A 13,452-nucleotide genomic window follows, 5' to 3' on the forward strand; every position below is an offset into this window, starting at 1 on the left:
CAAATATGTTTTTTTTTCTCAGAATACTTTGGGGGGAACCAAAAATCTGTTTCTCTGTAGCTTTAATACACGGGCATTTAAACTAACACATGTCCTCCAGTGTGCCAAAGCAGTATATGATCCTTACATTCTGCCTTTGAAGGTGTGAATCATATTCACAGTGCATAGTCAGCCTGTTGTATTCTGCTGCAGAGGGCTGCTGAGTTGAAACACCAGTGGTTAGTTTTGAGTTCAATAATAATGGTAGTTTTACTGGCTAATATAAGAATAATGAAGTCTTCCATAAGGCAACTACTGTGACAATCAGGAAAGTTTTATTTCTCCAGGTTCAACAGTTTGCACGTGACTAATGTGCTCTTGGAGAAGAGGTGACTTCCCTTTAAAACATGCAGCAACTGACTTACAAGTACACTGATACGTCTGTGTTTGCAGTTAAGGCTCACTAACCATTGACATAAATCTGATAAGCATCCGATACTACCTCAACTTCTCCCACCTCACAGCTTTTGAGTGAATAAGACTTATTTCTTAGCCCACAGAAGTAGAAATATATATATTTTTTCTTTTCTATATCCTGGCATTATTTAAGATTAAGCCTCCTTTTGTAAGAATTATCTCCCTATCTGTCAAGACCAAGTATGTATGTGTGTGTGTATATATAGATGAGAGTAGGAGAGGTAGAAGAACAGGAAGAAGGTGAGAACCAAGTTAACAGGCACAAGAAAATTATTAGGCACTTGAAATTAAGACGAGATTTGCTTCAGTAGTGTAAGTAACGTTGTCCATAAACTCTTTCTCACAAGTTTCCACTCCTGTGGTATTAGAGGAGTTGCATATCAGTCTGTGTGTCAAAGTCATGTGGGACAGTTAAGATACTGGCTAGGGCTTTTGAAATGAGTTATTTTCAAATGATGTAGGATATTCATCAGTTTTAGGCTGTTGCATCCCTGTAGGAAGTCCCAATGTTAGTCATGCAACTGCTGGACACTTCGCGGAGGCTTAATCTTGTCTAATTTTAAATGTCTGAAAATTAGTAGTTTAGGGCTATACTGGTCAGTCAGGATCTCTTTCTAACCCGTGGAGAGAAGGGGGCATGTCCGGAGAGTGAATTATGTTGACTGGTTTAGATCCTGTGTTAGGAAGAAGTTAATCGCCTATTGGAAGTGTTGCTCTTTGCGTTTGTTGTCGAGGGAGACTACGTGAATAGTTTCGACCACTGATTTCTTACATCGAAAGTTGAGTGTAGTGTCAGACCTAAATGTGTAATGCTGATATTTAAAAAGTTGTTTAGTTGTTGAAAGATGCAGATAAAGGCCCAATGGGACTTTTTTTTTTTGTTTTAACTAGAGGCCATTTATTGGATATTTCTGCAATCTGTAGGCACTAACACAAGTCTTGAAAGAAATAGAAAAAAAGCATGCTTGTCCTTTTTTAAAAACAAGTTGGCACTATGAATTATTGGCGTTAATTAAATGACTGAGAAAACACCCCTGATGAGGGAATAAGAGCTAATTGCTTCTGTCTGGGTGACGATGGACCATTGTTTGCTCCTTTCTGAGCTGGGTGGGAGTGATGAGTGTGTAGGGTGGTGGTTGTTGCTCTCTGCTATGGAACAGCCTCCAAATTTCACCAGCTTGTGGGCAGCTGGGAGTCCTGGTACGGTTTGGTCTTCCACCTTCTGTGTTACACCTCCAGGAGACACAGTGTAAAACTAAATCCGTTGGAGAGCTGTTGTCACCAAGCCCATGGCTTTGAGTAGGGATCCCAGCAGGGAGATAGAGAGGCCAATTAATGAACTACTTTCTGTGCCTACTCCCTCTGTGTGTGGTGTTCTCCTGTTTCAGATGGGCCTGAGGACCGTAGCTTGTCCTCAGAACACCACGCGTACTAGAAGCTGCATTTTTGTATAAATTGAGAACAGAACTGGCCACTAGAGATTGAAAATCTGGCAGGCAGAGCTGATTAGACATGCTCAGAAGAGCTTGCAATTTCACTGCCGCGTGCCCTTTGGGCTTGCAGTGAAAAACAAGGCTGAGTGCTGCCAATATTTGTATATGTGATTCTATTGTTTTATCTGAGGATGAGATCAGCTGGTGGAGAGAGCCCAGAACAAAACTAAAGCACTCTTTTTTTAATTCCATAGCATCAAGAGGAATGTGAAGCTGGGATCACCCTCCACCCCACCCTGATCTTTATGACTCCTAAACCAATGCTGCTCAACCTTTTTTTCATTCCAGTGGCAACACACTATCCTTTCGAAAGGACCCTGTGCCTCTCTGTCTCTTTTAGGTGCCTAGGAAATGTAGAATTGTCCTGATATATGTCCCTGCCTATTCTGGAAAACCCCACCCTTACTGGAGAACTTAAACCATGTCTGACCTTAAATCATGTCTGACCTCTTTTAGCCTTGTAATCTCATGTGCATCCTCAAAATATTTCAGCACCTAGATGATCTTTAAAGGTTCCTTCTAACCCAAATCTCACTTACCTTCAGGTTTTAGGTTAATTTTCTTATCTACCTTTTAATAATATTGTATTGCCAGATAATTATTTGTAAAACTCAGGTACTAAAATGTACCAACTTTTATTGTGATGGAAAGGAACGATTGCAATGCTGTGGGTTGATGGGGTTTTGGGGAAAGCTAAGGATAGGTTTCCTAGATAAGGAGACACAGGGGAGTTTTTATAGGTGGTGGCTGACTAGCAGCATCCTTGTTGAATTGATTGTTTTAATGCTGAAGTTTAATTGTAGTATTAATCATGTGCTAGAGCACCAGGAGCATTGTGAAGGTGTCTTTTAGTTAATATTTCAGTAGAAAGAACAAAATTGAATAATGACATTATTTAAATGTTGTGATCAGTAGGGATTGAACCCAGGACCTTGATAGCTGAAGCTCCGTGTTTCTGTAGCTACATTTCCAGAAAGGCATCCCACCACATGGGATGAGGTCTGACTCCTAAAGCTTAGGTTTGGTTGTGACTTTGAAAAGTCCAGGTGGATTTTTTTTGTGTGCTTGTCTGCAGAGCAACAGGACAGCTGAATTTTTCTGTGAACAAGGGGGTAAGAGAGGCTCTCTCTTAAAGAGAGCTTTGTAGATGGATGTAGCCATTGTCCCAGTTACTGAAGAAGACAAGCAACCACGGAGGCCTTCTCTTTATCAAATTCATTTGCAGTGGTTGCTCCCAGAGCTCCTTTGAGAGAGATGAGGAAAAGAACCCTGAGAATACCTACTGAAAGCTTGTCCAAACCCATTAAAAAAAAAGAAATAAAATATCAGTGTGTAAGTCTGTCTGCAGCTACAGCAGAGGGAAGCAGATGTGAGCAAGCCTGCCCGTGCCTTCTGAAGCTCTGCTGGTTCCTGGAAGGCAGCCAGTGCTGAAATAATGGCTCGAGGCAGCACCCCTTTCTCCCCTCTCCCTGACCTGCTAGCAGACAAGGCATTGGTACGTTATTAAGTTGTGGAGCACGTACTGTGCTTTGCAACCGGACAGTGCAGGGCAGTGTTCGGAACTGTAAATCTCCAGTCTCATACTCACTGTGAGAATCTTGTATAATGTCAGAAATGTCCCCCTCAACTCCCACAGCCTGCCTGGGCTTGAAGACACCTCCCTGTGTATCCATGCTGCCGTACACATGCAAACGAGTTGGGGTTGTTGTCGGTGTAACGTGTCCTGTGAGTCAGGAGGGGTGATCTGGGCTGACTTCTGGCGTGAGTGGCTGGTGGGACCTCGGAGGTCAGAGGTGTGTGTGCTTGCCACCGTGTTCTGAAACCTGCTCTTCTGAAACGTGGTGAGATCCTCAGACACCTATGGTTGTGTGCACTTACGTGCTCTATAGAGAAAGGGCAAGATACAGTGACATACAATATATATATATATTGTGTTTGGCTTCCTAGTCAAAGTTTCCTTTCAGTTTTACAGGTTTCTCATCCCAGATTGCTTTTTCCTATTTCTTTAGCCTGTATTCAAGTCTCATGTTTTATTGGTAAATGAGTTGTCTTTGCTTCTGCATGATTTATTTATTTATTGTTCTTTGTCTGCCAGTGAGCGGGCATCTCTCACTGTGCTTGAGTTGCAACTATTTTGCAAGTCAGCTCATGGGCATTGTCCCGTTTCACTTATTGCTGTGGTATTTTCAGTTCCCCTCCTAGGCCCGCAAGCTTTCACGCTGCGTCTGATCCATGTGTGGCATGGACAGGTACATTCGGATGCAGGATTAACAAGGCCTTTTTTCAAGGTGCTGCTGAAATTTGGAATTGCTGAAATTTGGTTGTAAAAGATGCTGAAAGGTAAAGCCAGAAATGATCCTTTAAAAGCAATTTGTGATATTTGAAAGGATTGGTGAAGTGAACCTTAAAAACCTCCCTTGTTTTCTGGTGTTCTATTTCTTGTTTTCTCTCATAAAGATTTATTTTCCCTTTCTGAAGACTTCCAAAATACACAACCTCACTGAAAGTCTATTGCTCCCAAAAGAAGGTCTTTTTGTAGGTTTTGACCTGGGTCCATCTTCTATCACAGCTGCAGCTTCTTTCCTTTGAGGTGAAGCCAAAGCTGCTGAAGTAAGTGTCAGCACTGGAGATTGAAGGCTTCATCTGATCCAGAGGAAGGGGTTAACGCTGGCAGAGGCAGTTCACATCCAGTTTCCTGTCCAAGGCAACAGAACAGGATCATTTCTGTAGGCAAGATGTGTCTCTCGTCTCCTGTGTCCCACCCTGGTCTCCGGGGAGGTCCTCCAAATCACTCCTTTCTTCTAAGCTGCTCGTCAGCCGCAGAGTGGGAAAGCCTTTTGATTTGAGCTCTTATTTCCCCGCGTGACCCAGAAACTAGAGACTCGGTAGCTTTTTAGGAAATGCGCAGCTGCGTAATATTCAGGGAGAGGGTATTCTGTAAGTCAGGCGTTTCAAGGCCAAGAAGCTACCTTTTAAAAGAAAAGACAATTCCAAATGAAATCCTTTTTAATAGACGTAATGTTCTGGTTAACTGCAGTTTTCACTTTCCTGTAGTGTTCGGCGTCTCCAGGCAATGCCCACAGCGTTTGCAGTAAGGGAATTGAAATGTGCTTGGCAGCTCCGTTCTGCAAAGCCTTGATAATTTTTGTCATCAATCCAAAAATCTTATGCCAGTTCACTGACGTGAGGTCACTCTAATTTCATCCCATGGTTGCTGGTAGACTTTTTGTTGTCCCAGCTGCCCTCACCCCCTACCCAGCTCTCTCCTCTGCCTCGTTTTGTTGGAGGTTAATCACTGCGTGAGGTAACTCCATCCTTGGCATGTTCTATGATCTGGAAATTTTGTCGTTAATTACTGCCTTTGCACCGGAGAACGAGTCTGCAGAGTCCTGCCCTGTAAGTGACTGTGCTCCTCCATGGCTCGGATTGCGGAGAGGATGTTTCTGGCTGACAGGAGTCTGCTGGGGGTTGCCCAGCCTGAGCCTGGAAGAAAAATGGACTCTTCTTTGTAATCTAGAGTGTCTACCTAGAAAACACTTAGTGCTCCATGCACTTAGCAGCAGAAGAGAAAATACCTGTCTGGGCTGGAGACTGTCCTGCTTTTAAACAAAAAAAAGCTTGCATGGTTTTTGCTTTGAGCACTCAGGATTTGGAATGAGACAAGAATGTAGAACCAAGGCTTAAACATCCCCAAAAATCTTGCCAGGAGGATGAAATTTTCTTTTCTTTTCCCTTTCTGGTCACGTTTTACCAGTGGAGTTACTCAGCGAATTAATAGGTATAGAAATGCAAAGCTCTTTTCTTATTACACGCCATCGATCTGATTGCAGTGTCATTAATTGAAAGACTCGGGAAATGTGATGGATGGTTCAGTTCAGGATTCCACATTCGTTTTGGCATAGCCCTGCAGGAGAAAAGCTGCATGAAGCTGATTGAAGGGCTCTTTTTCTCTGACATGAATTATTCTTTCATTGTCAAACCTTGTAACAGCATTCAGACATAGGGAGATTTACAATGTGAAATCCTAAATGGGGTCTATTCTTAAAATAAAATTAGAAAAAAAGAAGAGAGCTTTATCTTGCAACGTTGAAAATAGCTACGTTTAAAAAACCCCACAACTATTTCTGCAAATTAAATCTCTTCTGCAAAAACCAAAGGGCTGATGTTTCTCACATAATTTTAAATTATTCCAATGATAAGACCTTAAATGAAAAAAACAACTGCTTTAATCACGTAACTGTTGTCAACATTTTTATTACATTCAAATAGATTTGTTTGTATGAGAGGGTTTGTTTGTTCTTTCCACCGCTGTCATTTACCTAGCAGACCGATCTGTCCATTAATCTGTGAATCCTGCTTGTTCTGCAAAATAAGATGAGATTTTCTTTTTCTTTGGGGAAAACCTAGGTGGACATTGTTTAAATGATTGTTTTTAAGGAAATCATCCTGCATTTTAGAAAACATAAAAATGTAGCAGTGTTGTGTGCCGACAGGATTTTGTCTCTTTCCAGCTCGTGTCTGAAGACAGATCTTGTCAAATAACTTTGTGGGTTTCATTTTTCACTGTTGAATCTGGGCAGTTCTGTTGTTAAATTCCTGTTGCTCCTTTGTCTGTTTAAAAATTTGTGCCATGCTCTGAGAATTGTCTGCAGCACTGTGAAACGTAACAATTAAAATGTAGCAGAAAGGTGCTGATCAGCTTTGCTTTACACATGATATAATTCACAAAGTTGATGAAGAGCTTTGAATGCAGAGTAGCCACCCAAATTGTAGTCTCATTTAAGAATAAAATACTGAAATAACATTACACGAGCTGAATCAATGTCATGCCTGTTAAAAATGCTGGAGCTGGTAGAATAGCGAGATTATACAGGGCAGACAGATTAGATGAAGAAGAGCGTTTGGTTACATTACATCTGATTAGTGGTGTCTATTCATCTGGGATTTTTTAAAAAGAAAGCCGACTTATTTTATCAGAATGTGGTATGTTTGAAGGAGCGACGGTATCAGGACTCGGACGAGGAGCTGGAAGAACTGGACATAAAATACAGGAGTAGAAATATTCAGCTCTCTGGTTTAAGCGCCTTCCTCCCTTAGCCACCTCACCGTCAGACGGACCTGTGTGCCCGAGCGGCGTTAGGAGATAGATAGCCACGGGAACGATTACAGTCTTCACTATTTTATTTAACTACATTTCAACCCCAGATAAGTATCGAGCGATTAGTTTCTGTTTGAACTCCTAAACAAATGCCCCTTTTCACCCGAGATGTACACTTGCAGGCAAGAGACTGGCCCGATAAGAGGGATGAGTAATTCACATTAAAGTGGGAAACAGCCTTTTCAGGTCCTAAGAAATAAAACGCATTGATGGGAAATGTTGTTCTCATCCCCCGCCCCTCCCCCTGCCTATTCTGCATGTAATACGCTCGCGTACGTATATTTTAAGGTCTCATTGTTCGGCGAAGGGCGAGATTATTTTGTAGTTTTTGTTATGCTTTTGTCTGCCTGATGGGACCTCTGGCAAAGGGACGGCGAGCGTGGTCGTTCCTGGTGGAGTTGCAAAGCCGGCCACGGCTCCCCGTGTTGTGCTGGTCCTCTGTGCGGGGTCTGTCTTTCAGAGAGCAAAGAGCCTACGGTAAACTCCGCGCTTGGCACGTTGGAAATCTGCTGTCTCCATAGCACCTACAATTCCCACAACAGCTAAGTTTGGAAATGAAACTGCATGGCGGGTCAGCACAACACCCATTTTAAAGCCCGTTACTGCTTTCTTTTACGCTGTACAGCCAGCTCTGGGACGCTTGCGCTCAGGGCTTCTCTGGGCAGAGACGTTGTTTTACTGCAGCTTTTCTTTAATCTCGCTTCATTGTGAGCACCTTCTATACTGTTAGCAGTGCCCGGCCGTAATCTTCTAGCCACTAGCCTGTTCTTAAAAGGTGAGGGAGCTGGGGTCTTATTTCTTTAAGGAGTGATTTCTATTGTTTTTAATTTAACATTTTTTTTTTCCTTTATGCCGTCTAAAGCTAAATAAACTTGACAATTTCTCGGAGCCCAGAATTGGGAAGAAGGTTTTTCCTTTAGTGTCACTAATTAGCCTCCCGTGGAAGCTGATATAAGTAGAAAGCAGGCTATCGGTAGAGGGTTATGCAGCATGCATCCTTGCAGGACTCTGTGAGCATATTGTACGTGAGGAAAAAATGCTTTCCTTCTCAGCAACAAACTCTTTCTGTCAAACTGCTTAATTTTTGGAGTTCCCTGCACTTGGAAATGTGGGGTATAATTTCTGCAAATTAAATTACGGTTTGGAGCTGTAGTCGCTCTTATCAAATCTGTGTAAATAACATTGTCCACAGACTGTGTTGTCCCCTCTGCAATGCTCGCTGCTTATGGATAGCAACCTGGCTCTGTCTGCTCCTGGGACAGAGTCAGGGTGGTGCTGGATTTTGGAGCTTTTTCATTTTATCGTTTTTGATTTTGTTCAGGGCGGTTTTTTTAGTCCATTTTGACTCTGACAGTTTTTAAAGCTAAGGCTCATTTTTTTTTGAGATTAAGAAGAAGGAGAGAGTAAAAGGTACTGTATCTTTCTTCTTAATTGTTTGGCTTAAGTGTAAAACATCTGAAAAAAAACACCCTTAAAATGATCTTTAAAGTAACAGTCGCTTAATTAAAAAAAAATAGTAGCATATTTCTGATTTAGCTTACCCTCTTTATGGACTTAACCTCAGGAAATTAGGCATCCTCTCTGTCTGCTCTGGAATAATCAGTTTCTTATCTAATATATATGAAATGACCAAATACATCTACATCTTTTGCATCTTTAACTCAGGAACAACTGAGCAAAACTGGAAGCACTGCTACAGATCAGAGAATCTTTTCGTTTAAAGCCTTTAAGTCACCATTTATTTCCATCTAGTTAAGCTTAATTTCCTTTTATTGTGTTGTTCAAATGATAATATACAATGCCACGTCTAATTGTGTTACTACTCACATTAATAACCTGTAACTTTACATAACAATGAGCAAGAAGCATCAAAAAGGCAGAAACAGATGCAATTATTTGTTGCTAGCTAAGTTACTGTACGTGACCCAGGTGCTGTAGTACTATTTGCATGTGTTTCTCACCTTTGTTCACCCAGACACATGGGGATCTCAAGCTATTGCTGACTAATTGATAGTTGTAGTAACTGCTATAGGCTCCTTAGATTAGAAATGCATGCAGACGTGTGTCTTGATTCAAACATTAAGGAACACACACTCTCACTTACTTACATGGGCAGAAAGTCTTCATACTATTAGAGGTGTGTGATGGAGATAGCAGGACATAAAACAGAAGAGAGAGAGACACAGAGAGAGAGAGCGAGACAGAGACAGAGAGATGGCATGCAGCATATATACCCCTACAAATAGTTCTAAAATGCGTTTGCAAATGCAGAAGTCTTCAGAACCATCCAACAGTTCAGCACACCCTTTTTATCTCTTCTCTGCGGGACGTCTCCATCCAGATTACTCGAAAAAAGCGGAAAAGGTGAGAGCTCTGCCATCTTAGCTCTGAATTCATCTGATTTCCCTTTTTTTTTTTTTTTTTATCCCCCCTCTCCCTTGTATTCCTCATGCCATTGTCCATTCTTATGATGGCAGCCGCCCTTGCTCTTGAATGCAAGTGTCACAGCGGGAGCAAAAAGGGTTCAGGGCTGCATTGTCAAAGCCATGGTTGCCTATTGTTTCTTAGCCTTTCACTGCTCTGCTTTTCCGAGCCTCTTTCCCTATCAGTGGCCCCTGTCAAGGGGAGGAGTAGGGAGAAAATTGCAAGAGTTAGTCGTCCTTTTTATTGCACACTGTTATGATAAACAGCCCAGCAATACATCCCACAAAATTAGGAATTATAACGACGGGACGGGGGAAAAAATTCTTTGTAGGTTTGCGTTTGTCGCTGCCCTTATGTCAAAAGCTTGGTTTCTTAGGAAAGACTTTTGTATTGGTGTTTTGCCCAGCAAAAAATAGAGGCAGCTGCAAAGTGAACAGTGAGCTATTTAGCCACAAGGTAAAAATTTCCTGTTGCTATTTGGATACTGATGCTTTTCAATTTTAAGGGTGGGGGGGAGGAAGCATGACTGAAAGCATTTCTCTAGCTGTCCATTCATTCATCCATCCATCTATACTTTATGTTTTAAAGCAATTGAAAATGATTTTTAAAAAGGCCGGAGAGACTGTTTGCAACTCGGTTTTATTTGAAAATATCTCAGTGTAGAACGAGGTTTGTGTTTCAGATGATTGAATCTTGTACTGGGAAATGAAGGGGGAATGTCTGTCCTGCTCGTGCCAGAAAGTGCTGGTTTGTCAGGTCATCTAAAAGTAAAATCTTGTCACAATTTCTTCCTTTCATGGGGGGAGAAAATGTATACAGGACTTTACTTGACATTTAAGTATGCGTTTGATTGTCTTCTGTGAACAGGCCAGCTTTTCTGGTGTTCAAAACTTTAGGGAGGTTACAAAGTCATGGCCTCAAAAGTTTTTGTTTTACTGTGTTTGATATTAAATTGTTTAGAAAATGAAATTATTTCTAAAATATGGCTTCCAGGAACAGTACAAACATACTTACATATTCAGGTTGTAAATAATCTGGTAGTTTCACTTCCAGTATTTTTTTTTTTCGTCTTAAAAATCTAACAAAGTAAAAGAGAAGCAAATGCAATTTGGTTTATGCTTTTAACTGTTTTTGTAAATTGAAGCATCTTTTCAGCCCTTAAATTTATACTTACTCTCCTAACTGTACAGTATACTTAGCAATTTGAGGATTTCATTTTAAAAAGTCTATTGTTACATCATTTTGAGCTGTTATATTGTCAGAAATTATAAAAAGAAAACACTACAAACCATTCAAATATGTGCTTCTTGAGTCTGAGTATCTAAGTCATTGCAAACGTCTAGTGCTATTTTATCATGTCTAATAATAACAGGCAGAGTGCTTTCACAGCTGTAAATATAGTTTAAGTCTTAAAGAAGCTTGCAGAGAAATATTCCTTAAACTGCTGAATAGTTAGGCTCCTGTTTTGGTTATGTTTAAGAAATCTAGTTGTCTGAGTCTCCCAAATGAGAAGTGCTTGTTGTGAATTTACTTTGAAAGAAATGGGATAAGATATTTCACCTGAACTCACTTTTAACTCTCAGAACGCTGAAATATAAGTGATTTGATGAACAAATTATCTTAGTCTGTCCTACAGACAACTTACTTTGCCTTTTAGTCTCCGTATTTGTCTTTTTTACACGTATATGTTGTCTTGCATTGCCAAGTTCTAGGTCAAGTATTTGTCTGTTTGGAATATCTTTAGAATTGAAACTTTTTGAAGAAATGATGAAAGAACTCTGGCCTTGTTTTAAATCAAACTCTGAATGGAGCCGGGGCCACCCTGGGAGCACAATGTTTAATTTCCATTCGACATCTGCCTTATATTTACCATTGCAGACCAGTGTCTGTGTGGAAGGAGCACTTACCGTTGATAAAAGTTTGGTATCTCTTTTGTCAGAGGTTGTCATTTCTGTTCTCTCAATCTGGACTGTCATTTTGTAAAATCTTTTGTCATTGGAGCTGAATGGAAAACCTGGAATGTGTAAGGGATTAAAGAAATGGGGAAGAGGATTCAAATGTGTAGAGCAATTCTGGTCACTTGACTCTCCGAGACAGATGGTGCCTAATCCTGATTTTCCTTACTCCAGTGTAAATACCGAGCTGTCCCACTGAAACCACTGCTGAATACTGATGCAGCATCAGAATCAGGCCTGGCTTGTTTTTTTTTTTTTCTTTTTGAGTCTGTGGGCTTATCTTGCAGTGCTTTATGCATGCAAAGCTCTCGTTTTACACTCTGATGATAGATGCCCACTGAGTGCCTTCATACTGATTGCAAACACACGGGTGTAAATCCTGAGTTTCAGTCGTTACTCTGGGCTCACGCTTGTAGAAGTGATACCAGTTTGACCTTTCAGAATCTAGGAATAAATATTTGAATAACTTGATATGTTTTCTTTAGGTAGGTCTGGGTAGCGAAATATTATCCCCTCCAAAGAGCTAGGGTGGAATATTGCATGTCTGGACATTCTGCAGTGTCAGTGGGAATGTGGTGGTGGTGGCTGAGATGTTAGCTCTACCTGGGAGGAAAAAGAAGTTTGTTCAGAGCAAAAGCAGCAACATTTGGCCCCACACATGTGTTTTGCTGCAAAAAGGGTGATCTAGGGGGTTGACTAGAGAACTGTTACAGCCTTGGGATTAAGAGAGAACTGTTTCAGGTAGAGAAGGGAAAACTTCTCTCTGTGTTTAATTTTTAAAATTAATTGTATCTCTTTATTTGTCAAGACAATTTGTGTTCATGCTGCTTTTAATATAAAAAAAGGTTTTTTTCTCCCCCAGTTCCGTTCTGTAATCAGAGGTTGAAGTGTTCTATGTACAGTGTCAGCTCAGGACCTGGGCACCTATTTAACTTTTTCCTGTGGGATTTCGGTGTAGCACAACCCTGCTCTACATAGGAATAAATGTCTCTCTTTTTCTTTTTTCCCCCCTGTAGGAGTAGCTTCATGACTTCAGTGGGAATTGCTCATAAAAAAAGAAAGGAAAGAGTCATCTGGATTCTTCTGAAGGCAAGAGTCGGGGCCAGAAGTCTCCTACCCAAGACACAAGAAGAGGATCTTGCTGACCCCTTCTTTTTCAGAGACTCCATCCTGCGTTGAGATTCCGGCAAGTATCATTTGCCCCTGGTTGGGGCTTCACTGATGAGTCCTTAGAATTGCTCGCTTCTCACCTGTATGAATTTTGTCAGCAGAATTTTGTAATGAGTCAGAGGGCAGATCCTTGTACTCCAGTGTGTTCTTTCACACCCTGCCTCTGGCCTACGTGGCATTACATGCTTGTGAATACGAAGGGTTTATACAGTCCAAAATGCAGGAAGTGAGCTAAAATGCATAGTGAGCTATGTCAGGAAAAGCTGAGCCATTGGATTATTAATCTTTTACTAATTCCAAATCTATATCCTGTTACTGCCGAAGACACGCATAGGTAGAGCAATATTGCTGGGTAACCCACTGCATTTACTGGCCTTTTGAATTTTACAAACCACTAGCACCAAACTATTGCAATGAATTTTGTGTCCAGGTAGGGTTTGCATGTCATGGGCAGCATCTTCCCCAGGGGTTGTCGCTGGTTTCCCTATGCTTGTTCATAGCATTAGGTATTATTGAACAGGAGCAAAACGATTTCACCTTGGCAGGTAGAACTAGGATGGTTACAGCCGTGTTAAAAGGGGAGACATCTGAAATAAGACGTGGAAGAACACATTACCTTCCACTGGGAAAAGCCTGCTTGGAGGGACTTATTTAGCCATGGGAAGCTGGGAGAGAAGTGTGGAGTGGAAGACTAGCCAGGCAATTATTCTACTAATGGGTAAGATTGTGTTGGTTTTGAGTAAATCAGTGCAAATCTGTAGTTAACTATGTCTGTTGAAAAGATTCTGAATACAGA

General features: G+C 41.2%; 1 long non-coding RNA gene across 1 annotated transcript in view; it reads left to right on the plus strand.

Annotated features, from left to right (window-relative positions):
• Window positions 1-12,664, plus strand: part of LOC147597881 (uncharacterized) — a 38,961-nt gene extending 26,297 nt beyond the window's left edge. Inside the window, exon 3 of the long non-coding RNA XR_015261062.1 lies at window positions 12,503-12,664. This is a non-coding gene — a long non-coding RNA (uncharacterized LOC147597881). The remainder of the gene's footprint in view (window positions 1-12,502) is intronic.
• The last annotated feature ends 788 nt before the right edge of the window (window positions 12,665-13,452 follow it).

The sequence above is a fragment of the Chlamydotis macqueenii genome, chromosome 24, assembly GCF_036417535.1.
Source record: "Chlamydotis macqueenii isolate bChlMac1 chromosome 24, bChlMac1.mat, whole genome shotgun sequence".
Classification (NCBI taxonomy): Eukaryota; Metazoa; Chordata; class Aves; order Otidiformes; family Otididae; genus Chlamydotis; species Chlamydotis macqueenii.